The following is a 25,795-nucleotide window of genomic DNA, read 5'->3' as shown; positions in this document are numbered from 1 at the left end:
TCGAGTACGCTATGCTCTGGTGGGCGGTGCCTGCCTTTGAGACATGCTGGGCCCTTGAAGGGAGCACTGTGCCATGTGGAGGACGGCTGTCTCAAATAGGCACTCTGATGTCATGACCAGTCTGGGCGACCGGGCTAGCTCAGTGTTGGACTACGACTTCCAGCTCATGCCGTGTCTTGGGCCCTCACCAGGCTGCTTTTTTTGCTTTCCTTTTTTGTGTGGGAAGTTGAATGTGTTGTCACATGCATTTGGATAGAGCAGGGTACAAATTGTTTATTTATAGTTATGACCCTGTGGCCGGCACTCCGACTGCATAACTAGCATGTAAGACATGATGTGGAATGTAGCGAAGGTGTCTGTCACAGTGTTATGTGATGAATGCAATGACATTGTGTTCTTGGTTTGATAGTAATTTGTTTGTTTTTTGCTTTGTAAGTGGCCAACCTTTTTGTATCCCTGAACCTATGAATAAATAGTTAAAAGTCAAAAAGTCCTTCCTTCCTTCCTTCCTTCCTACATGTGCTCCTACTTGTACCGGGTGGCTGAATGGGTCACTGTCTGCTGGTGCCCTGCTGACTGGCCAACTTTCTGCTGGGTCAGGCCAAGACGGCCATCCTCAACCAGCTTGCTGGGACCAGCTCAGATGATGCCCTGTGGCTTTTCAGCCTCCTGGTGCGGGTGTGCTTCTTGCTGGAGTTTGAGCATGCTGTACCCTGGCAGGTGGTGCCCACCTTTATGGTGTGCTGGGTCCTTGAGGGGGCACTGTACCATGTGGAGGACAGCTGTCTCTATTATGCTCTGATGTCATGACTGATCTGGGTGACTGAGCAGGCTTGGTGGCGGATTGCGACTCCAAGCTGCCGCTGAGCCCTGGGCCCTCACCAGGCTGCTTTTTGCTTTTTTTCCCTTTGTGTGGGTAGTTGAAGATTTTGTTACATGTACTATTGGATAGAGCAAGGTAGGAATCATTTGTTTATACAGGGCTTTGGTCTGTACAGCCATGTGGCCAGGTGTCCTGACTGCATAATGGCATGTTAGGCATGATGTGTAATACTGCGAAGGTGTCTGTTACAGTGTGATGTTATGAATATAATGGCATGGTGCTTTTGGTTTGGTGGTGATGTGTCTGTCTTTGCTTTGTATATAGCACCTGGACCCCGGAGGGGCTGGCTTGTTGTGCCCCGAACTCCTGAATAAAGTAGCTAAAAAGTCAAAGTCCTTCCTTCCTGCCTTCCTTTCAAAATGGCCACTGACAGGTGTGTTTCCTTTGAGCTCTGGGAACCTGTCTGTTCTGTGAGCCTTTCTCCTTCTCTTGCTTTGTTTTTTCTCCCCCAAACAGCTTGACCCCTTTGTCACTGTAGTCCCCAACTTTTCATTACTTTTTCCTGCCTTTTTTCACCTTTTTTTAAAGCCCTTTCTCCTGAAATAACCCGTTCCTCTTCCCTTCCCCCTCCCTCTGTTTTTTTTTTTTTAGTTTGTCTCCCCCCCCCCCCCCCCCCCCGTTGCTGCTCTGTTGCTTTCTCTCTCTTGCTACACTGCTCACCTTTATCCTCTCCTCTGGTGTTTTGTTTGGTTTCCAGCTCCTTTGCACCCTGCAGCCAGAAGGCTACTCACCCCCCACCCCCACCCCTCTGGTTCCTTGCAGGGTTCACCCTTTTTTCATTGGAATGGCTCAAGGCAGCTCCCAGCAGTCCACTGCTGGGGCTTCTGCTCCTCTGGGCCAGAGTATTGGTCTCTGGCTTCATTCCCCTCCTTCCTTTGGAGTGGAGGAATGTGCCACTGCTGTGGGGCACTAGTAGGCTGCAAAAATGTCCTTTATGCTCCCTGTGTGAGTTCAGTCCCCATCATTTTCCTCAGCTCCCCTGCTTTGGTGCATGATATCATAGTAGCTGGTGTGTCTGTTGGGGGTGTTTCTTGCATTGCAATGCTCTTGGACACAATGGCCATTCAGGTGGTGGCCTCCAATGTCCCTCCATTTCTCTCAGATGGTGAGCTTACTAACTGCCTGCACCCTTATGGCATGGTTGATGGTTACAGGGCTGGTCCATAGACTGCTACTTGGCAAAAAGGTTCCTTAGCTCCGGCATGTCCTGTCCTTTAAATAGCAGATGTTCATGCTTCTTGACAGGGGGACCAGGGTCTGCCCCACTCCATGTCATTCCTGATTGATGGGCAGCATTTCAAGGTCTACCTCACCACTGGGGACAGCTCGTGCTTTTGCTGTGGCAGCAGGTCCCATCTGGCTACCCAGTGCCTGAAGAAGAAGCCAGCTGTGGCAGAGCTGCCTGTGGCTGTGCCTGATGGTAGCTCGTCCACCTCTGGTGTGGCAGCCCCATTGGGTGGTAGGGATGGGGCCTCCTCCCAGCTACTCCCCATTTCATCAGAGTTGGCTAACTCCGTGGTGGTGGACCTGCCGTCCCCTTCCCCCCCTCTCAGGGGAGGTTTTGGCTCTTCGTTCTGGGAAGGGCAGGTCCCTGAAACAGAAGGGATCTTCTAAAAAGGCCTCATTTTCCCCTCAAGACCTCCCCACCACTTTGAAGGGAGTTGAGGTTAGTGAGCAGGACCTGGCCCCATGCCTGCCTTCTCAGCATTCCCCACAGAGACTGTAGTGGTCAGGGGTGACCTGGGGGGGAGTCCAACAACCCTTCATCTGCCTCTCGGCTCCTTGAACCTGATGAGATTGGCATGGAGGTTGGGCTCTCTGGGAGCTGCAAGTGGCTCCAGGAGCAAGACTGCCTGGTCCAGGAGAGCATCCCCCCCCAAGAGATCAGGAACTGATGTCCCCCCAGAATCCCTTGGAGGATGCTGCTCCCACAGGGCCTGATGCTGAGAGTCCTGGTCAGGGGGCAGTACTCCTTGCCAGGAGGCAACCCCCGCCCCCCCCCCCCCCCCCCAAACTTGGTGACTCTGTGTACCTGACATGTACAGCTTCTCCTCCTCGAGGTCAGACTTTGATTCTGCCTCTGAGGATGAGTTAATGGAAGTCCTGCTTCAGGAGGTGGCATCCCCCAATTTAGCTAAGGTACCCCCTTGTTTGTGCCTCTGAGGAAACTCCCTGGCCTGGCCTTATTGAGTTCCTTAAACAGACCAAGAACCACTGGAAGGTTGCACAGCAAATTTGTAAATGGTTCCAAGAACCTGAAACATTTGTGCTTTCTGCCAGGGACACAGCAGCAGCGCTGCTTGCCACTTTGGGGATACAGTATTCTAGTTTTTGCCTAAGCAAGTTTGCCGGCGATGTTGAGCCCTTGTTGAGTGAAGTGCAGGCTGGCAAGCTGCAGGCCTGTTTTCTTCCTATCCTGCCTGATTGCTCCTATCTGGTGTTTCTTTCTGTTCTTTTGGCTTTGCCTGTCTCCCTTTTTACAACCTGCATGCATGGCTGCTATGGCCTTTTGTCCTTTCAATGCCAATGGCTGCAGAGTCCCTGTGCAGCAGATGGCACTCTTTGATTTCCTGTGCCAGAAAAAGCTGTTGCCTTTCTGCATGAAACATACACTGATGCAGCCAATCCATCTGACTGGCATGCCATCTGGAGGGGCAATAGCCCAAACAGTTGTCCCCTGCCAACTGTTCGTATCTTGGTAGTGCAACATCACCTCCTCCTAATTGACGTCTATGCCCCCACTGTTGGACTGGAATGGCTTCAGACCCTGGCTGAATTTTTACAGAGCGCAGCTGACAGTGACAACCTTCTCCCCTGGGTGGGGACTTTACTTGCACAGTCGATGTGTGGCTTGACCAGCATGGGCCAGAACCCCATCCATCCTCAGCCTGGCAGCTGTGGGCTGCCTTAGAGGCAATAGATCTCATTGGCATCTGGTGCCATCTCCATGCTGATGGAAGTCAGTACACTTGGCTAAAAGTGACTGCTGGTGGGATTCCCATAGTACTCCTTGACCACTTGTTTGTCACCAAACATTGCCTCCCAGCCCTGTGGGGTGGCTGAATTATTCCATCTAGCCTCTCAGATCACAGTCCATGGGCAGTGACCTGGGTAGTGGACCTTGCACTTCATTGACTCTTGTTGTACGTCCTGATGGATTTGCTGGGGTTTGCCTTGACACTCTTCCCTGGAAGGCCTCTTATGCATGGGTGGTACATGTCTGCCACACCTGTATCCTTGCCACTCATCCTGAATGATGTGGCAGCAGTGCCTAGTGGCACCGGCACTCGTGCTAGCTTGCCTCATGTGGTGCATGCTTTATAAGTTACCCATTGCTAAATGGACCAGAGACCTCCAGTGGCAGACTTTCATCCACCGCATGGATCTGGATGCATCAGTGACCTATTCCTTTTGCCTGGAAAAGGGTAGAAGTGGGTCTATTCCATGCTTTCCTCAGGTACCCCTGGCTGCCACTGCTCTGTGCTGCCCTCAGCACCTTGTTAATGAGGCGCTAGACTTGGAACTATTTATTAGTTTCTTTTTCATACTGGGCATCTGAGAGGGGGTGTAATTTGCCTGGCCAACTTTCTGCTTGGTAAGGACAAGGCAGCCACCTTCCAGAGCCACAGAAATTGGCTCCCTGGGGCCAGTTCTATTGATGCCCTGTGACTTTTTCAGTTTGTGATCTGGGTGCACCTGTTGCTGAAATTCAGCTATGCGGTTCTTCAGTGGACAGTACCCACCTTCCAGGCACATTAGGCCATTTAGGGTGTGCTCTGCAGAGTGGAGGGTGGCCGTTTGGTCCTTGCCCCGCACTCCCATTCCTGGGGTTCCAGCGAAGACCTAGCAGGCCAACGTCACACTGGATATTTTTACATTAGACTATGTGGGCAGACTTTGTGGCCTACAGGCCCAGGGCTGTCTTTTGTACCTGAGCCTCTGTGTGGGCTGTGCCTTGTTGCATTGTTACTCCCTTCCCCCCCTCCCCAAAGTATTTTTTAAAAGTCAAAAAGGTCTGTGTAACAGGGAACCCTAGCCCTGTTACTAGGAGGTAGGGCTGCCCTTTAAGACCCAAGCCTATAGGAACATGAAGCACCAGGAGGGTAGGGGTTAATAGCTCAACCACCTAGGCCGGTCAGCTAACAGGAAGGGGATAGGCCTCTGGGCACATATAAACCCTAGGGCCAAGGCTGGCAGGAGGAGGTCTCTGGCAAGTGACCAGAGGAAGAGAGCTCTTGCATGGCAGAACTACCCAGGAATGCTGTGGCCATTGACCAGACTGTTGCTATGGCTAATGAGGCACCAGGAGTCTACAAGGTACCCAGAGCTGGGAGGTGCTCAATACTCGAGGAGCAGCTTTGGGTTTTTAAGGAGCCAGAGTGTGGCTTGTAGGACTTGTATTATGTTATAACCCAGGGGCTCATATTTATGTTGTTGTTATCCGGTGGACTGGGCTGACGCTATTGGGGCACGCTACTGTGCAAAGCCTCAGCACCGGGGATGCAGCAACAGGGGGTGATCAGACCCCAGCGCCAGGGGGTGCAATAACAGGGGGCAGACCCCAGTGCCAAGAGGCACAGTGCCAGGGGGTGGGCAGACCTCAGCACCGGGGGGTGCAGCACCAGGGGGCATGGCAGTAGGGAGTGAGCAAACATCTGCAAGGCATGGGCCACCATGTAGGGAAGGTTTGGAGAAGTGGATAGTGACACCTAGCGTCGGAGTAGTAAATGAGCAGCCTCCTACCTGAGTAACATCGTAATTATTGTTATGAGGTGTCAGTGGTGGAGATCCCTCCGTGTCTGGATGCCAAGCCTGGAAGTGCCGGCAGTGTACCCAGAAGTGCTGGCACTCTGCCTGCCCTCCCGCCCGTTGCCTGTGCTGAGAGCACTCACTCTCAGGGTAGGCACCAGCACTCTCAGGGGCTACGTCTGCATTCCTGTGCACCCTCTGCACGTCGCCTGTGGTGTGGGTTGAATCTCTTCAGCCTAAGGAAGTCCTAGAGATTCTGTTTCCCCTGCTTTTGCACAAGTGTTAACTCCCTCAGCCCATGAAGACTGGAGAGTGAAGTCATCCTAAGTGGTGTTTTGCACTGAAATCAATGCTGCTGGTCTGATTTAGAAGTGCTCTGGTTCCTAAGAAACTGGAACCTTTGAAGTTTAGCCACTCCCAGTTCAGATCTTCAGTGGACTAAAGCTTAAGCTGGACATCTATGTGCTTAAACTGGATCTTTTCTGAGTATGCTCTGAAGCTGATGTGTAAGTATGTAGGTAACTTTTCAAGCCAAAATGGAAGCACTTAAATATCCCGGGTGCTCAAGTGGTTTTCTGGTTACTGGAGAAGCACCTGCCTGGATGGTGCTTTTGTGATTTTAATTTTCCAGTACTTCCCAAAGGCATTTTCAGTGTTTATGAGAAAGAGAGAGTGAGCTTCGGATCACTCCTTTAACTTTTTTTCTTACCCTTCCTTCAAAGCATATTATGGAGTATTTAAAGGTTTAACGTGCACTTAAATTACTGCAGGCAACATGGCTAAATTTAAACATTTGTCCATTCTAGTGCTGCTGTTGCAGCTTTGGATATTCACTGTCTACTTAAAAGCATTTTATTTGCAAGTTGTTTGACAGACAGCTCTGGAAGACTAGATTCCTGGTTGCTTGATCAGTCCGTGGTAGATGCTGTGAGTAAACATCTTGGATAAAATTGCTGTGGGCCATGTGAAGAATGTTTGTTTCCAAATTTTGTGAGAAGGGCTAACCATTGCTTCAAGTGCTCTATCTGGGCAGTAATGAATAGGGGTGTGCTTGACTTGTTTTTTGTAAAAACATGCCCCTTGCTTATCTGGAGTCAAGTTATCTTGTGAAAGGAAATAAATGCTTTCTTGAAATAATCTTCTATTAAGTGTCCAGGATTAAGAAACTGGAATGCAAAAAGTATTAGCAAGGGTTTATAAAGCAGTGACTTGAGATCCTTTCTGTAAGTGAAGAATGACAGAAGGTAGAAGATGCTGGAAGGGAACAGATGGAAGGAGTACAAGATGTAAAATATTTTCATTAGACATTGGCAAACTGCTATGGAGAGAGGTGTTTGTACAGTATATATGGCATTTATTTCAGTAATAAAGCTAATCTGCCTTTTACAGAGGACAGACTCATAGATTTTTTTAGGATTAAGTTATGATGTTGGGCACTGGAACTGCTCAGGCACAAACATAGCTTTGACCTACTGAAACCTGATGGGTAGATCTGTGTTAAGTAAATATTACAATTGATGGTTATATCTTATTCGGGAAGTTACAAGTAGGCAAAAGGTACCCTTTCAGAGTGCCAAGAAGAACACTCCTGTACCATTATCTACTTCCAAATTTCTAACACCTAAATCATCTTTGAGCAATGTTCTAACAGATAAAGTTTGTGGTAATGTTTTATCAACCTCCTGCAAGTGCCATCAATACCACCAAATTGCATTAGAGAGCAGAAAGCACCCATTTATAATGTGAAGGTGGGGAAAAGCTACATTCTCAGTCTGATTGAAACCTGCCATGAGAAGTGCTGGAGACACCAAAATGCTAATACTATAACGGTCTCAGACACCTGGAAAGATGCATCTGATGATGCACACATATACATGATTACTTAGGAACAAGTAAACCTGATGATTACATATGTTGTATGCCAACAGAATTTTGGGTATACCTGGGATTGGTCTAAATTTGTTCCACTCTTCCCTAGCAGGGTGGTGATGGGTGAGTGCTTATCATTGCTAGGCTCCTGTGGGGTCCCCCCCAGGCTCCCTCTCATAGCCCTTTCTTATCACTATGTGTATGAGGGCATTTAAGATTTGTATGGAGATTTCATGTGAGCTGCCATCAGTATGCTGATCACACGCAGCTCTACCTCTCTTTCTTTTCTGCCCTAGCACCACAGACCCAGTCCTTTCCCAGTGTTTGGCTATGGTTTGGGACTGGATGCAGATGAACCAATTGAAACTGAATCCAGACAAGACAGAAGTGAGGGTAGCAGCCAAACCACTTGACTTGGGGCGGGGGAGAGAGGGTTTGGGACACCTAACATTGATAGGATTCAATCTCCATTTGTCACTCAGGTTTATAACCTTGGGGCTGCTCCTGGATCCACTGCTGCACTTGTATCTGTAGTTGGCAGCAGTAGTTTAGAGCTCTTTTTACCAACTCCATCTGATGAGATGGCTGCAACACTTTCCTTCAGAATTGGATCTGATTGCCATCATCCATACATTTGAAACATCGAGGTTGGATTACTGCAATGAGCTGTACATGGGGTTGCCCTTTAAAACCATCTGGAAGTTGTAGCTGGTGCAGAACATGACAGCCTACGTCTTGACAGGTGTGGGTTGCCAGGAGCACATAACTCCAGTCTTCCAGCATCTGCACTGTCTTCAAATCCCTCCAGTATATGCACTGTGTGCAATTCAAGGTGCTGGTTTTGACCTATAAGGCTCTAAACAGCCTGGGCACTACATACATAAGGGACTACTTTTACTTTACATCCTGTTGTGATCTCAGAGGTTAGCCAGGAGCAACTTCCTGCAAATGCCATCAATATGCCAAGTCATCTTGGCAAACATGTACAGAAGGTCATTCCTGGCAGTTACTGCTCAGCTCTGGAACTCCCTCTTCAGGTCCATCAGAACCTGAGCTTGGACATCTTTTGGATGCAATGTAAGACCTTCCTATTTGGACTGGCATTTAGCAAACAAAGCTAGGTTGAGATATTATTTGGTGGGGGCTCTGTTTTTCATGGACATCCTATTTTCCTTTTAAGATTTTTCTTTTTTTCGCTCTTGTCACATTTCTGTTTTATAATTATTCTGTCCTCTTATTTTTAAGCTGCTCTGAGCCTTTGTTGGGAAGGGTGGCACAAGAACGAATGAATGAAAAAGCATAAAGACATTATTGACACAGCTGGCTGGTATAAAAAGACTCAGATAGGAAATAATGAAGAGGAAAAAGTCATGTGGATTCCTTGGTAAATTACATGCAAGCATATAGTATGCACTGGAGAATGGCCACCTTAAACTTCAGGAACTCAAAATATAGATCATATTGATGGGATAGGGAACTCTTCTGGGACCCAGAAGGTGGGGAGGTCATAGTAGATAATTAGCTGAACATATGTTCCCTATGCAGTGGCCAAGGGGTTAATGGAATCTTTGGATACATAAATAGTAAATACTTGCTCAGATGTGCCGGAGAGAGATGTGCCTCGACTAATCCTCATGGTTTTGTTTTTCACAATTCAAGAAGGATATTGACAGATGAAAAAGGTCTTGGAGAAGAACCACAGCACTTAAAGGATTGACTAATATGTTTTATCGTAAAAGACTTGAGGAACTCAAACCTGTTTAGTTTATCAAAGGGAAGGTTAAAGGGTGATTTGATCATACTCTTTAAGTACCTATGTGCAGAACAGATATTTGATAATAGGAGACTCATCAGTGTAGGAAACAATGAGATATAATGGCAAGAAGCTGAAGCTAGACTAAATCAGACTAGAAATGAAGTGCAATTTTTAAGAGTGAAAGTAATTAACAATTGAAACTTACCAAGGGCTATGATAAATTCTTGAGCGCTAGAATCAAGGTCAGATGTGTACATGCTCTAGCTGAAATAGAAATTAGTCAAATCCTTTGGCTTGGATTGCATAGGAGGTCAGTCAAGGTATTCATAATGATCCCTGCTGACTTAATCTACAAATATGTAAAAACAGATCATTGGTAGGCTATTCAAATCACCCTCGTCTCTTGGAGGAACCTGTTGGTGTTTTCTGACCTACCTGAAAGGTAAAATGCAAGTCCTTGATGCTGACCAGCGTTCTTATGTAAGATATTATTACTTATATAATTTCAATTTTGAATTGCAATTTAAAAACAACCTCCCCCACAAAAAAAACCCTTGTTTTTTGCTTAACCACTGTGGTTAGAGTTACTTTCTTTAAAGGATTCTTGTGCACCGTACTTTCTTGTTTCCTCTAGTCAAATCTCTGTGCAGTTGCATGCAGTAATTGTACTATTAGATTTATTGTTTTTATCCTACAGTATTTGGTGTGTTTTTCTTTTCTTTTCTAAACTCTTATGCAGTGGTGCATAACAAGCAGAGTTAGCACATGGGACAAACCCTTCTAGGGGGTGGTATGGTTCTGAGAACGGGGGAAGGAGCACATGGGTTTGACTGGGGGCTTGTAGTGTGGTTTTAAGAGCAGGGGATTAAGTATGTGGGGTTTGGGAGAGGAGTGGGGAGACTGGTGTGTTCCACCAGGGAAGGGGCACGGTTCTGAGAGCAGGGGAGAGAGACCATGTGGGTTTTGAGATTGGGGTGGAGGGGGTTTTAAGATTGGAGGGGAGAGCACACAGGTTCTGAGAATGGGGGGAGGTGTGCACTTTTAAAAGCATGTGCTGGTGGGGGAGGCAGCAGCCTTACCTACGCTGGGATCTCCTACAGTCTCAGCCGAGCTGCTGATGACATTGCAGGTGCTGTGTTTAAAGCAGCAGCAGCCAGGGACTGATTTGGAGATCCTGGCATGGGAATGCTGCAGGGGCACAGACTCCATGGAGTTGGGGGGTGATTCCAATGCCGCCCCTAACTTGGGGTGGGTCAGAGGGGCACTTGTGTGTGTTTAATGTTTTGTCCTGATGACAGACTAGGTACTGCATTTAGTTCGTAAAAGATCTTTTCAGTTTCTTGTAGCGGTCTTGGTGGCACAGTGGTTATCATTACAAACTCTTATCTAATACATCATCACTCAGTACTTCCTGTAGAAAATGCGGTTTGTGTATTTGTTGGCATTTAACTTCTTAACACATCTCTGAGTAGTGTTAGTTTAAGGTGTTAAATGGACTTTAGAGCAGCAGGAAATCCTGGGTTGATGTAAATGGGAAATATTGTTTCATCTACACACGCCCTTACTAACTCCCTGTAGCATTTACTTAATTCAGTATTCTCTTAGGACCCAAATCTACCTTTTGGATTAACTTGCTTGTCTTCCTTTAGCTTTACTAGAAGCAGTGCACAGGCTTCTGAGCACGCAATTTGACTTTACAATGGTGAAACCTTTCAAAGATTAAGTTATTAATGTACGTGGGCTCTATAATGACTTCCTGTGTGTGTGAGTTTCAGGACTGGACTGCATTTGTGGCCAGTTGCTACTTTCATTCCACATATGGGATGCTGATGAAGACGCAGCCCCTTCATAATTGCTAAGGGAGGTGTACCCACAGATGGTTCTTTCATCTTTTAGAGGTGCATGCGTTGCAGGAACATGCAGCTACCATCAGATATATGGATGTGTATGTGAGTGGATAAGAAGAATGTTTAAGGGGAATGTTTCTTCATCTTGTTTCAATAAACCCATCTTCAGGATGGTCTCTGCTGGTGTTTAGAGCTCAAATGATTCCCGGATAAAAACAGAACTCCACTTTTTGTTTCATTGAGAAATATTGATTCAATGGAGTTGAAATATTTCATTGCATTATGTAAATTTCTATAGACTCTTCATTTAACCTGAGCTCCTTGAGTCTCTGAGAAGCACTTCCCTCTGGCTACCAACTTGGTAGCTGTTTTTTTGTGTTCCCTGGGTGCGTCTGCATGAGATGTTTACTGCACAATTGACTAATTAGCTGCGCAGTAAATGTCTTGGTGTCTACATGTGCACCCCTAATTAGCCCAGAGTAAAATACTTACTCCAGAGCAGGAGAGTACTTGTATTTACATGTTAAATACATGTATTTACATGTATGTAGAAGCAATAAACTCTGGGGCAATAAGCTTCAGTCTATTCATGTACAATAATTGCTCATGTAGATGTGCCCCCTGATTCCAATGGGAAGCTCCAGAAAGCAGCTGCCTAGGGAGATGGGCCAGGATGAGGAAGCTAAATAATTCCTGTCTGACTCAGAACTTTCCATTCTGTAAAAATAAAAAATTCTCAGGTTCTCATTCTTTTTAAATCCTAGGTTAGAAGACACCCTTGCAAAAAATGGAATTTCCCTCTAGTGAAAATTTCAGTTTGATAACAGCTCTAACTAATAATTCTCTTCATTTCCAAGTCACATCAATGAATATGGCCCCTTGGCTTTCCAGGAGCCCTCTCTGAATGTGAATATGTTCAAAAAGAAATGTGTGAACATTTCTAAAGGATTAGAGAACTTGCTTGGGATGATTTAACATTAGTTGAAAGCCTCCAAAGACATGCAAATGTTCCTCATTAGGGTGCTAATTATCCCTACACAGTCTCACGCATTCATAAATTAGAATTCTTGAGAGTCTACTATAGTTACATTTTTAATTTACTTTTACTTCCAGCTGCCTGCTACTAAACTGTTTCTGCTTGCAAAATGTTGAAAATACTTTCAAGTCTGAATCTATGGGATTATTGTGATTTCTCCCCCATCCAAAAAAACCCCCAAACATACCTGCTGCCAACACTTTGTGAAAGACTGAATATTATTACAGATGGGACTTCTTATTTTTACAGCTACAGTTTTGTATTAGGAATTGAAAAAAATCTTCTTTAACTTTATTTTTGTCTACATATTTTGTTACCTATTCTCCACATAAGAAAAGAACTTCCATACTGAGTCAGAATAATGGCCCAGCTAACCCAAGGACAGTTATAAACATTTTAGAGAGAAAGTATATACAGGACATCTGGAACAATCCATTTTCTGTCATACCCTCCTTAGCAGCAACCATTTCTAGTTTAGGGATACCAGGTGACTTCCCTGGCTGTTCTTTTTAACAACAACTACTAATGAACCTCTACTCCATGAATCTGTCTATCCCTTTTTGAACTTGCTTGTAACCTCTGCCTCTACAATCTCCTATGGCAATGAGTTCTGCAAGTTAATTATGTGATTTAAAAAAAAATGTAATTCCTCTGGTTTGTTTTAAATCTGTCTCCTATTAATTAGTTCTTGTATTCTGGGACTTGGTGGATATCAGTTTTCCTATTCACTTGGTTAACAATTGGAATATTACTAATGTGGGCAGCTTTTTCTATAAAAATATTTGTGGGAATCTCTGATTGCTTGCATGTTTCATTTAAAATACCACTCTGACTGTGATCTTGGTAACCGCAACTTCAGGTTTGCATGAAGTTATCTGCATTCTGTGTGCTGATGATATGAAGTGGATAGTTCCATTGTTGTATATGAAGCATCACTAGAATGCTCAGTTCTCACATTCTCTCTTGTTCCAATATGTCACTTCTTAAATTTGAGCCCCAATTCAATATTGGTGATGGTTGAAGAAAACCCTAAATAAATGAGTTTGTAATATAAAAGTTTGGGTTCATTAGAGCTGCCTAGTTAAAAAGTCTTCCCAACACTAATTTGGTAGTGGGAGGGAGGGAGGCCAAAATGGTTGTAGCCAATAGTCAAATGGCATCCTCCTCCTTGTTTTTACATTTTCATTTAACAGATTTCATAAATGAATGTAGAAATAAAAATGTAGAAAACATTTTTTTTCCCCTCAAACGTTGCTATGGATATTTCTTGTGAAGAGTCCTAACATTTTCTTGTATTTGTTCTACATTTTCCTACCATCTCTCTAATGTAATGCTATCTTGGCTTTGTGTTATTGAAGGGTATGAAAAAGGATGGGTTCATCACTTGTTGTTTTGTAAGGTAACATATAACAACATGACTAGGACTGCAAGTATTGCGATTATGCTATTCAGTATTCAATATTAATTTGAATGTTAACATCTAGTTTCTTACTACAAACATCTCTGATTAGTTTCTAGGTTTGTTGCCTTAGGTATTTGGGAGATTTTTTCTGAGTATAAATCAGACTCAAGCCATGCCACCGATGACCTACATGCAGTGATTTTTCTCCTTATTCATTTAACAACTCTCTACAATATAAGTCCTAGAAGGTAGAAATGATGGCATGGTGCCAATCAGTCTGTTTTTGATAATACAGGGGTCAGCAATGTTTTTGGACAGAGTGGCGAAAACACCTGCAACTTGGCTTGTAAGATGTTGGTGTGCCGGGATGGATGGTGGGGGAGCTGCAAGTGGTCCGATCCTTGTTGTGGCAGTGCAGCCCCAGCCCCTTCCCTACCTCCTACCCCAAGGTGCGTGCACCAAGCAAAATGCCTTTGCATGCCACACTCTGGCACCCATGCCGGGGGGTTGCTTTACCCCTGTGTTAATATATAATATCATGCTGCAAAAACTGCTTTTAGGGGTAAGCATAATGCCAAAAAATGATAACTCTGTCAATGGGTAGAGAATGGAGCTGAAAAGAAAGTGCTTGGCAATGTTCAAAGCTGCTACTGATCTTAGCACTTTCCATCTTCAAGGCATTAGCCAATCTCCTTCTGACATGAGTATGGCTTTGGTGTTTCTTTCCTGGAGCCCTTGTTTATATCAATTGATGTTGTTGCTGTCTTTAAAATCAAGATTGGGCTTATTTTACAATCCCAGTATTGTCTGCAGAACCTGAGCAGTGTAAGCATTCCATTAGCAATGTTGTTTCTCTCTCTAGCCGCTGTCGTATTCAATTTAAGTTGATTTTTGTTTTAGTTGTAAAATGGCACTCGTGGTCACTCCAATGCCTTTACCAGTCTGAAAAGTGGCAAAATATATTCATCAATTTATAACTAAGAATCTTATTTATCTTACAACCCCCAGTGGAATCTCAGGCTGAGCTGGTATGGCTGTCAGCCATATTAATACTTGTCCCACCAAGTGGGTTAACTGCCGCTCAGTGTGCTGCCTTGGAGGAATCTGTTTTGGTTGGGTTGCTGCTCTTGGGCGTTTGGGAGCTGAGAATACTTGGGTGTTAGGCAGGAAAGAAAAGACTGTTTTCTTTAGAAGGAGATGGGAAGGAGCAGGCAAAAGTCAGAGTAAGTCATGTTGGTAGGGTGTTTCCACTCTATTAAGTTAGAGAGGCTTTTGTTGTGAGGTTTCATAATAATACAAAAAACCTTTTCTCTAAAAAGTTGCTTTTTTAAAACTTGAAAAAATAGAATGAAAACAAATGTTAGTGGCTGTCTAACTAGTGATGAATGAACCCCCATGAGTCCAGACTTTTTGCTGACAGCTCCTCTAGGAAGACTATCATCTTGTCTCCCCTTGGCAACAATAATCATATATTCTGCTTCTGTTAAGCTCTCTTTGAGTGTCTCTTAACCCCTGGATGCTTTTACTGTTGCTCTAAATTCCTTTCCATTAGCAGCAGGAGGGATTCAATGAACATGGGGACCGTCTTCTGCATTTGGCCAATGGGAGGTCCATTAAAATGACTGATGGCTGACATGTGAATATAAGAGAGAACTCCATTTTAAAGCCTATTTTAGCAAGGGAAATGAGAAATTAGTAATATGAAGAAATAAGAATAGCTTTGTAAAAGCTGTCTTATGAATAATCTCAGTGAGATTTTTATCAAGTAACAGTTGCTTGACTGGACCTATTGGCAAGTACCATTTTAATAAATGGTAGGCTTGTCTAATGAAGATATCAGCAATATCCCTTGTTATATTACCTAAACACAGTGTAAAGAGAAATGTTTTTCTTTCCTTTGGCTGCATTCTCTACTTTCTTGGTCATGGACCAGATGCTATGGTGCTAGATGCTGTATAAATGCCAAAAAAGGCAATTCCTATATCAAACATTTTGTAATCTAGGTGTACATAAGAGAAAACAGACACAGGCATGAAAATATAAAGAACAGCAAAACAGTATTGATCAACCCAGGTGGTGGTACTGAAGCAGCATGACTGTTGATGCATCTTTTCTAGGTATCTTGGCAAAGGACAATTGAGAGAAGGGTTTAGGAGGAGAAGGAGTTATGAAGAGCTTGTTATAAATATGAAGACAATGTGCGGAAAAGCATGAAAGAGCTTGTTTGAAAATTTAACAAGTGTGTGATGGAGGTTGGTGATTGGAGGTGAGAGTTGACCTTAGAACACTGACCATAAGATGATGGATAAGATAGGAATAGAGTACGAGCAGCCCTTGAATATGAAGACAAATAGCTATATTTGATGTGATGTTATGTAAAGGGTCAGTGGAGAGATGGTCAAAGTAACTGGCTAGTAAAAAATCTGTCCAACAGCCTGCTGAATGCTTAAGAGCAAGGGAAGACAGTATTTATCATGAGCAGAGAAAAGTATGTTGAAAAGTGAAATTATAAAAATGTGTACAAGTGTTTGCAGGGTGGATGGACAAGAGAGGCTTTTATATTTAAACTGTGAGTATGTGAAAAAGTTTCTAGTTACTGTGAGGTAAGTGAAGGCTTTACAGTAACTGGTAACTGCCTAAGAATGTTTTCACACTGTGGAAAATGTTAGCTAAGTATTTTAGACCTATTTCATTGTTTACACTTAGAAGGAGAGGTAAGAGCTAGAGTAAATTATCTTTGTTTTACTGAAGTGTAAGGCAATGTATCACAGAATAGCTGACACACTGAAAATCCTACCCTTTTGTGCATCATGGTAGCTTGTGTATCCATGCTCTTCCAGATGTGCTGCTGAAAGAATCTGCAAGACTTAGACATGGCCTCCATATAAGGACCTAGAACAGCAATTTTTCAGCTAATGTGTCTTGGCACCTTGGAAAGTCTTGAGGTCCTTTCAAGGGTGCCACACAATATTAGTACTGTTAGGTGGGAAAATATGATTCACAAAATCATGCTGGATTTCAAATCCATACTGTTAAAACCATTCTGACCTGTTGTGATTTTTCTGAGTTATTTGCAACAGAGTTGCTATATTATTTTTCTGTAGTCAAAAAAGGGTAAAAATAAGAGCTAGCATTTTCCAAGGAGTCTGTTGAATCTACTGAGGGGTGCCTCAAGTCTAACAAGGATGAGTCTAAACTGATGACCTACACAGGCCAGCTGAAGGCTTGTATATGAGAGTGCAAAGAGAAGTCTTACTCAGAGATGATATCTGAGAGAGAGACAGAATTGTAGTGTTGTCCATAATGATCAAGAAAAAAGGTAATGGGGATGGTTTAAATGGGAATAAGAGCTCTTTAGCCATCTTGAGCTTGAGGTCACTACTGTATATTCTCAGTGAGATATTAGAGATGGGCAAGATTTTTGTTTAGACAGAAAGAGACAGGTAGAAGTTAGATATTTCTGTGAGTCTGTAATGGTTAAATTTGTATTTGCGGATGAGATTACTCTGGAAACAGTGTATAGAAGGAGGAGAAAAGGGGATTGGGGCAGACTACTGTGGGACACCCACAAAATATCAAAGGGGATGGTATTTTGGATACATCACCTAGCAGATACTGTATAGTTAAAATCTCACATGAAATATGGAAGCTTGATGTAACAGGGAACCTCTGCCCCTGTTACTAGAAGGGCTTGATTAGGTAAGGAACCAGGGGTCAGGCAGCTAGTGAAGCAATTAGCTATATCTAGCCATAGGAGAGAGGGGCAGAAGGTCTAATCATGTGACTGGCAGGAGGCTGGGTTGAGCAGGCAGAGGGTGGCCCCTGCTTGCAAAATGAAGAGGAGCCTGAGAAACAGAAGGTGCTGGCAAGAGATGCAGGCCCTCACAAGCTGTCTTGGGAGTCACAGGTAAGAGGGCTCTGATGAAAAGTAGGGCCTGTGGGCAACACTTTACTCCAAGTGTGAGACACTATCTGTTGTGAAGCAGTTGGCATATGTTTTATTTTTTTCATTTTGGACTTCTCACTGTTGGACTGGGTTGTGGGTATAGGGGTAGAGGAGGCCATGGGCAGGGGTGCCTGAGTGTGCTCCCCTGTAATAGGTACCAGAAGTCAGATCTAAGACAGAGGGTTAGAAACTACCAAGGTGAAAGTGGACCCATTAGGACAAGGCTGATTCCTGGAGTCTGTCCTGCAAAGTGGGCTAAGGTGAAGAGTATGGTTGGAGACAAAAAGGGGCCAAGGCTATAACCACTGAAACACTGACAAATGCTTGGGACCCTACATGAGCACCCCCTTAAAGGGGAAGTACCAGAAGGAGAGCAAAGGCCCCAGGGTGGGGCTAGCCTGACCAGGCAGACCAGGAACCATGAAATTGCACCTGGACCCAGGGACTGCCTCCAAGAACAACCAGCAGAGCAGCACCAACATCATGAGAGAGTGGAAATTAGGGTGGACCAGGTAAGGACTGACAAGTGGGGTGGATCATAAGGGGGATCAAGTGCCAGGGTGACAGCCCCCCTGCCCTCCCCCTGTTTTTGGGTCCTGCACTTGAATCCAGAAGATGTTGATGTAGGAGGCTTCCCTTTTCTGCTCCTTGACTTTTTAACTGTTACATTTTAATTTAGTAGAGAATCCTACCCTCTGGCCTATACTTGGGTCTTCTCCTCCTTGTTGTTAATGTTTTTGTCTAGTGAGAATTACATTTTTGCATATTTTACATACCTTATTTTTTATATCTTTATTTTTTCCCCTTCTTTAAGCTTACTGCTGCACTATGCAATTAAATAGGACTTTGTATTGCTTGGTGGGAGGTTTCTATTGTGGAAGTAGTAGAAGAATTCATGAGATACTGTATCCCTCTCCCTTCAGTTTGTGCCTCAATATTTCTATTCATGGAGCTCACCTCATTAGTTCTTTTAAGTTTCTGAACTCTGCCATTTAAACAAAACAAAATACCACGCTATCCTGGCTTTTGATACTTTGCTCTCTTTTAGAAATGTAAACATGATTATTTCTGAACATTTGCTCCAAGAGTCCACCTTACTTCCAAGTTTTCTATTATTCTTCCCCCTTCGTCAAATTTTAATTTAAAATGACATGATCCCTGCTTGGTTTCTTTAATTTTTGGAATAAAAGATTGTTTTCCACACATCTCAAGAATTTTAGGTTTCTTGTCCTCCTCCTTTTTTTGGTTGTGTGGGAGTATAGGAATTGGCTCATCAGATCAGATGTTTTGTCTCTCAAATATATCTGTCTGTGCTTGGTTTCCTGGTGCTTTTGATAACAAATACCTGCTAGTGGAGAAACAGCTAATAAACTAGTGTGGAACAGAGGAATTGGTACTGAAAACTTGTCATGAAACTAATTTGTATGTGACTTATTTGGTATCTAGTTCAGCCATAGATAGAATGCGTTATATCTAATATCTGAAACTGAATGACACTCCTGAGGTCATTATTATTACCCAGAGGCCCAGTTCTCCTGTATGTGTACCAAACCACAAAGAATAGAAGAAACTCATGTGAATGCTTGAGGTAGAGATATAGGATGGCATTGTGATTTGACTTCCTAAGAAAGAGCAGTTTCGCAAAGGGAATTCCTGCTGGTTAGAGAACTTTCTTCGAATGTAGAAAATAAGAGTTCACCCCCCCCCCCCCCAAATATGCTAAGGAGGGCCTAATACTGAGGTTTCCCACTTCTGGGCTAGTGACCTAATCACTAAGCCAGGGGTGTCAAACATACAGCCTGTGGAGCCTTATGATCTAGCCCACTGGTCTCTGGGCTGCCCCCTCACACTGCATTTGGTATACACAAGCCCAACCTGGCACACTGCATATAGCATTTGGGATGGACCCAGCATGGCATACAGCACAAAGATAATCCAAGACTGTGTGCAGTGCCTACCTTGAATTGGCTGTGTACACTGGCCCTGGGGCCAGTCCAGATCAGGCCATGCAAAAGCCAGTGTGCAGAACCAATCTGGCAAGGTGCTGCATGCAGTGCACACACCATGCTAGCCCCTGTGCCGTGTTCAGTGCGCACAATTGTTTCAGCCCACACACTGCATGCAGCACATGCCAGCCTCTACGCTCACTCTACGTGTAGCATGTGGCCTGGACTAGCCACATGTACTGCATACATAACAGAGGGCTAACTGCATGCACTGTGGGTGATGCATGTGGCACAGGGGGTCGGTCCCAGTCTGGCCTATTGATGGGCCCAGAGGCCCTCATCCAACCTGTGGGGCCAGATGAGATTGATGCTCCTTCATTAAGCGGTTGGACAAGACGTGAATGGGTCTTTCTACCAGACTGCTTGCATGATCTCAGTGCCAACTAGCTGTTTGGCATGATTTTTTTTTTTTCCCACAGTAGACATTTTCTTCTCTGATGCATACTCAGGGAATTTATTCACTTCTAAATGGAACTGGATTACAACAAAGCTTGGGCAAAGTTAGAAATCTATACTTTCTATGGGTCACTTCTGAGCACATGCAGTTGATGTTATCTAACTGCCAAAGTGGAGAAGCGTAAAGAATCTACATCTTTTAGCTTTTTTGTGGCTTCTTAAGTGGGTCCAATACAGTTGTGTTCAGTGCCCTACCTTATAACTATACTGCCTCTAGGGTGAGCCAAATTATCTTATTCTTGAATTATCAAATCCTCATAGTTGATCACCACTGGATAATTCACCATTATTTGCATTCCCTTTGGAATGACAAATACGTCAGAATATATTATATATTATGTGGGGCTTGCTAGAGCATGGGTGCTTTCACATGAGATGCCTTAATACAGGGGTGGGCAAAATACAGCTCGTAGGCCAGATCCAGCCTGCCAAGCCATTCTATCCAGCCCATGGGGCACCAAAAAATGTAGTAAATTAATATTTATTTGCCCTGGCTCCCTGTCAAAGCTGGCTGGAGCCAGGGGCAGTAGGACCCAGAGGGAGCCCTCAGCAGGCTTGCAGGCTTGAGCAGCCCAGCACCACCCACCCCCAGCCAGTTCCCTGCTTTCCTGCCCTGACCCTGCTCCAGCACCATATGGCTGTAGCTCCTGGCTGCATTCCTGGATCGCAGAGCATGGGACCGCACTGGTAGGGGTGTGTCTGTCTGCAGGGGTAGAGTGTGCGTGTGTGTGTTCATAGGGTGAGACCCACACCCCTCCATACATGTGCACCTACATCTCCCCTTGCACTGCCATACACAAACCCCCTATACCCACCCACACCCCACATACCCACACACCTACAGTCCCCACCAACCTATATCCACCCGCACACAATATACAAGTGTAAGACTTCATTTTAAGCTATTGTGCAATCACCCCTATGTACATTACACAGACGCATGTAAATCAGGACAAAAATATTTTTTGAAATCGAATTAATATTGTAGATGATTGGTTTTTAGAATATAATTTGGTATTTTTCTGGTTTTGAGATGGCAAAACCCCTTGTTGAAAGGAGTAGTTCTGGGGGCAAGGGGAAGGACTTTTGGTGGCAAAGGTCAGGGGTTAGGGAGTGGGACTTCTAGTCACAAGATGGTGACCAGGGGCGGGGCACCTGTCAAGGGACGGGGCTATGCATGCGGCCCTTGACATCTTGCCAAAAATTGGTAATTGCCACCCCCCCGCCTTAATGCATAGTGGACTGTTCTACTGCACCTTTGTATATCATAGCAAAAACTGTGCTAATGTGCAGTAGAATTAGTCTACTGTGCATTAAGCATCACAAAAAAATTCACCTTTGGTACTGTGCATTAGCACAGCTCCTGTGCCTTTATCTAGTACCTCATAGTAGATGTACTAAACTTAATATGCAGTAGCAAAAGTGTATTAATGAACATGTAGATGCACCCCATGAAACCAGATTCTTTGGCATAGAGCAGTGATCAGCAGTCTTTTCAGGCAGCAGGCAGGGATCCAAGCTGGGCTGGTACTAGGACATGGTGGCTGCCACGGCCACCACCACTTCTCCCTGCCACCCAACTGCAGCATGGGCAAAGCCCATTGCCTTGCCACTGACTGCTGCCAAAGCCCTCTGGCTCCATGGGCCAGTGACAATGGCTCTGTAGGCCAAAGGTTGCCAATCTCTGCTATAGAAGGTTCCTTCCTTTGGGCTTTGCAACAGGCCCCTAACTTAGAAACAAAGACTGTGGAAAAACTCACACTGATACCAGTGGGCTATGGATCACAACCCAAGGCAAATTTTTTCACAAGAAATGTGTGGCAAAGCAAGGAACTGAACACCCTTTTTGGAGTTTTACCTTAACCACAAAACCATTCCTCATATCCTACTAAGCCTTGCAGGAGGGACTGAGTCTTTTATTTGTTCTGTAAAGTTCCTGGCATGCAGGCATTATATCGATAACAAATTATAACAGTACAACAGTTTTTTCCCCTATGACTTGTTATTGCTCTTGTATAATAGCAGTATTTCAATGTAAGTAAGCTTGCATTGCTGCTGCATAATCAGCAAGCATAGAAACAGCATTGCAGCAGGGGACTAGTGAGCGATATGTTTCAGAACCTGAATCAAAAACAAGCTATAACCAAAAAAGGTTATTTTTTTGTGTTAAGGATGTGAATAGGAATTCCGAGCAGATGGTTACCATTTCAGCCTTAGATGGCAGAGAGCACCATAACCAAGCAATTACAGAGCCTTTTGATGCAGAACTGACTGAACAGATTGGCAGCCTCTAGTAATTTCTCTGAAATTAGAGACACCTGGCCCCCCAGAAGGAGCTGCTATTTGTTTTGGTGGTGTGCAAGAAAAATGTATTCTTTCTACCATCAGCCACTTCTTGGGCTCAAAGGCCTTCAATCAAATGGCAGAATTAATTTAAACCCCCCCCCCCCCTTTTTTTTTAGTTCTATATTCTTCGTGGAATGACATGGTGGAAGCTGACCAGTAAAATAATTTAAGAACAGCTTAGAACATATTGAATTTATTTCTCATTAGCAAAATATTTTATCACCTTCTGAGGAATGCATTTGCAGCATGGGGCCATTTTTCAGCTTTATCCTAGCAAAAATCTCCTTATCAGTGAATTTACCTTGTAATGTATTGGACTGAGCTTGTAAAACGTTACTTTGCTGCAAATCTTGCCTGTAGCAGCTCTTTAAAATAGTCCCCTGATTCCAATATATAGTTAAAAAGAAACTATGCTAGATTCACCAGTCCAGCACATGTGTGGTGTTCCACTGAAGAGATCTGGATATTATTGCTGAGTCTGTTTCTTTTTAGTGTGTCTCTCCCTAATTTGTTTCTTATTCATTCCCTCTCTCTTGTCTCAAAGTTGTATTTATTTTTTTCGCCCTCCTTCTTCCCCTCTCTCCCCACTTTTATGCCCTCCCACAGTGCACTGTCACAATTTTGTGCTTGTGTCTGTGACCTGATCCTGGTCCTGACAGGGGTGGTTTGATACTTGAGGCCCTGCCTGGAGGGACTGAAGAGTGGGTCTGAGTCCATGTACACTTGTGTAGGACCCTCTGGGTGTATCTACACAGGCAATTAAGGCAAAGCAATAAACCTTGGAGCACTTTGAGCCAGAGTACACTGCTCCTGGGCTCAGTGTCTACATGTGTGCCTGGGACAGCACCATTTTGAGCAGGGGCAGAGCAGCCCCAGGCTGGCAGGGAGCACCAGGGGCAGCCCCAGGCTCTAGGTGGTGGTGTCAGGTGCCAGAGGGGCTTGCTAGGGCACAAGGGTGCTAAGGTGTGGAGCTAGGTGGCAGGCAGTCCCTGTACTTTAGCATCCTCGTGCCCCAGCCATCCCTGTCACCGTCTACACATGCATTTCAGTACTGTTACTCCACCATAAGATAGTACTGTCAGGGATAGTACTATCTCACAGTAGAGTTAGTTAATATATTGTGCTCTAATATATTATATTAATATTTCAGTTTTATATTTTATATTATATAATATCTCTAATATTTCAGTGAGCAATACACATCAACCCTCATCAAGACAGAATCCGAGGTTGAGGAAGTAGAAGGATTGTGGGTTAGGCTACATGGGGGGCAAGGAGAAAGGGATTTGGTGGTAGGGGTCTGCTACAGACCCCCACACCAAGGGGAAGAAATAGATGCGGGGCTCCTGAGGCAACTCTCGGAGACCATAAAAGCTAAAGAGGCAGTAGTCATGGGGGACCTAAACTACCCGGACATCTGCTGGGAGACGCAGACAGCAAGGTCCCATCGCTCACGCAGGTTTCTAACTTGTGTACAGGACCTCCACCTGACGCAGGAGGTGCATGGTCCCACTAGGGGGAATGCCATACTGGATCTGGTATTGGCAACAGGAGATGACATGATAGGGGACGTCCAGATCGGTAGCCATTTGGGAGACAGTGATCACCTAATAATAGAATTCAACATAAGATGTCGAGTGGGTAAGGTAACTAGTAGGGTGAAAGTGCTAGACTTTAGGAAAGCTGATCTCATTGCACTCAGGCGATTAGTCAAGGAAGCACTGCAGAGTAGGAGTTTTGATGGGATGGGTGCCCAAGAAGGGTGGCTGTGCCTAAAGGAAACGATCCTTTGGGCACAAAGCAAGACGATCCCCGAGCGAGGCAAAAGAGGGAAAGGGGCCAGGAGGCTTTCATGGCTGACCAGAGAAATCCAGGGCAGCCTAAGGGCCAAAAGGGGAGCACATAAAAAGTGGAAACAGGGTGAGATCACTAAAGATGAATATACCTCCTCTGCTCGTGCTTGTAGGGAGGCAGTTAGGCGGGCCAAAGCTACCATGGAGCTGAGGATGGCAACCCAAGTAAAGGACAACAAGAAATTGTTTTTTAGATATATTGGGAGTAAAAGGAAGGCCCAGGGAGGAATAGGACCCCTGCTAAATGGGCAGAAACAATTGGTGACAGATAGAGGGGACAAGGCTGAACTCCTCAACGAGTTCTTTGCCTCAGTGTTCCTAAGCGAGGGGCACGACAAGTCTCTCACTGGGGTTGTAGAGAGGCAGCAGCAAGGCGCCAGACTGCCATGCATAGATCCTGAGGTGGTGCAGAGTCACTTGGAAGAACTGGATGCCTTTAAGTCGGCAGGCCCGGATGAGCTCCATCCGAGGGTGCTGAAGGCACTGGCCGACGTCATTGCAGAGCCACTGGCGGGAATATTCGAATGCTCGTGGCGCACAGGCCAAGTCCCGGAGGACTGGAAAAGGGCTAACGTGGTCCCCATTTTCAAAAAGGGGAGGAAGGAGGACCCGGGCAACTATAGGCCGGTCAGTCTCACCTCCATCCTTGGTAAAGTATTTGAAAAAATTATCAAGGCCCACATTTGTGAGAGCCCGGCAGGACAAATTATGCTGAGGGGAAACCAGCACGGGTTTGTGGCGGGCAGATCGTGCCTGACCAACCTAGTCTCTTTCTATGACCAGGTTACGAAACGCCTGGACACGGGAGGAGGGGTGGATGTTGTATACTTAGACTTCAGGAAGGCCTTCGATACAGTATCCCACCCCATACTGGTGAACAAGTTAAGAGGCTGTGATGTGGATGACTGCACAGTCCGGTGGGTGGCGAATTGGCTAGAGGGTCGCACCCAAAGAGTCGTGGTGGATGGGTCAGTCTCGACCTGGAAGGGTGTGGGCAGTGGGGTCCCGCAGGGTTCGGTCCTTGGACCGATACTCTTTAATGTCTTCATTAGCGACTTGGACGAGGGAGTGAAATGTACTCTGTCCAAGTTTGCAGATGACACAAAGCTATGGGGAGAAGTGGACACACCGGAGGGCAGGGAACAGCTGCAGGCAGACCTGGATAGGTTGCACAAGTGGGCAGAAAACAACAGGATGCAGTTCAACAAGGAGAAATGCAAAGTGCTGCACCTAGGGAGGAAAAATGTCCAGCACACCTACAGCCTAGGGAATGACCTGCTTGGTGGCACAGAGGTGGAAAGGGATCTTGGAGTCCTAGTGGACTCCAAGATGAACATGAGCCGGCAGTGTGACGAAGCCATCAGAAAAGCCAATGGCACTTTATCGTGCATCAGCAGATGCATGACAAATAGGTCCAGGGAGGTGATACTTCCCCTCTATCAGGCGCTGGTCAGACCGCAGTTGGAGTACTGCGTGCAATTCTGGGCGCCACACTTCAAGAAGGATGCGAATAACCTGGAGAGGGTACAAAGAAGGGCAACTCGTATGGTCAAGGGCCTGCAGACCAAGCCCTACGAGGAGAGACTAGAGAAACTGGACCTTTTCAGCCTCCGCAAGAGAAGGTTGAGAGGCGACCTTGTGGCTGC

The sequence above is a fragment of the Alligator mississippiensis genome, chromosome 3, assembly GCF_030867095.1.
Source record: "Alligator mississippiensis isolate rAllMis1 chromosome 3, rAllMis1, whole genome shotgun sequence".
Taxonomy (NCBI): Eukaryota; Metazoa; Chordata; order Crocodylia; family Alligatoridae; genus Alligator; species Alligator mississippiensis.
The sequence above is the reverse complement of the archived record's forward strand: the minus strand, read 5'-3'. Positions refer to the sequence as shown.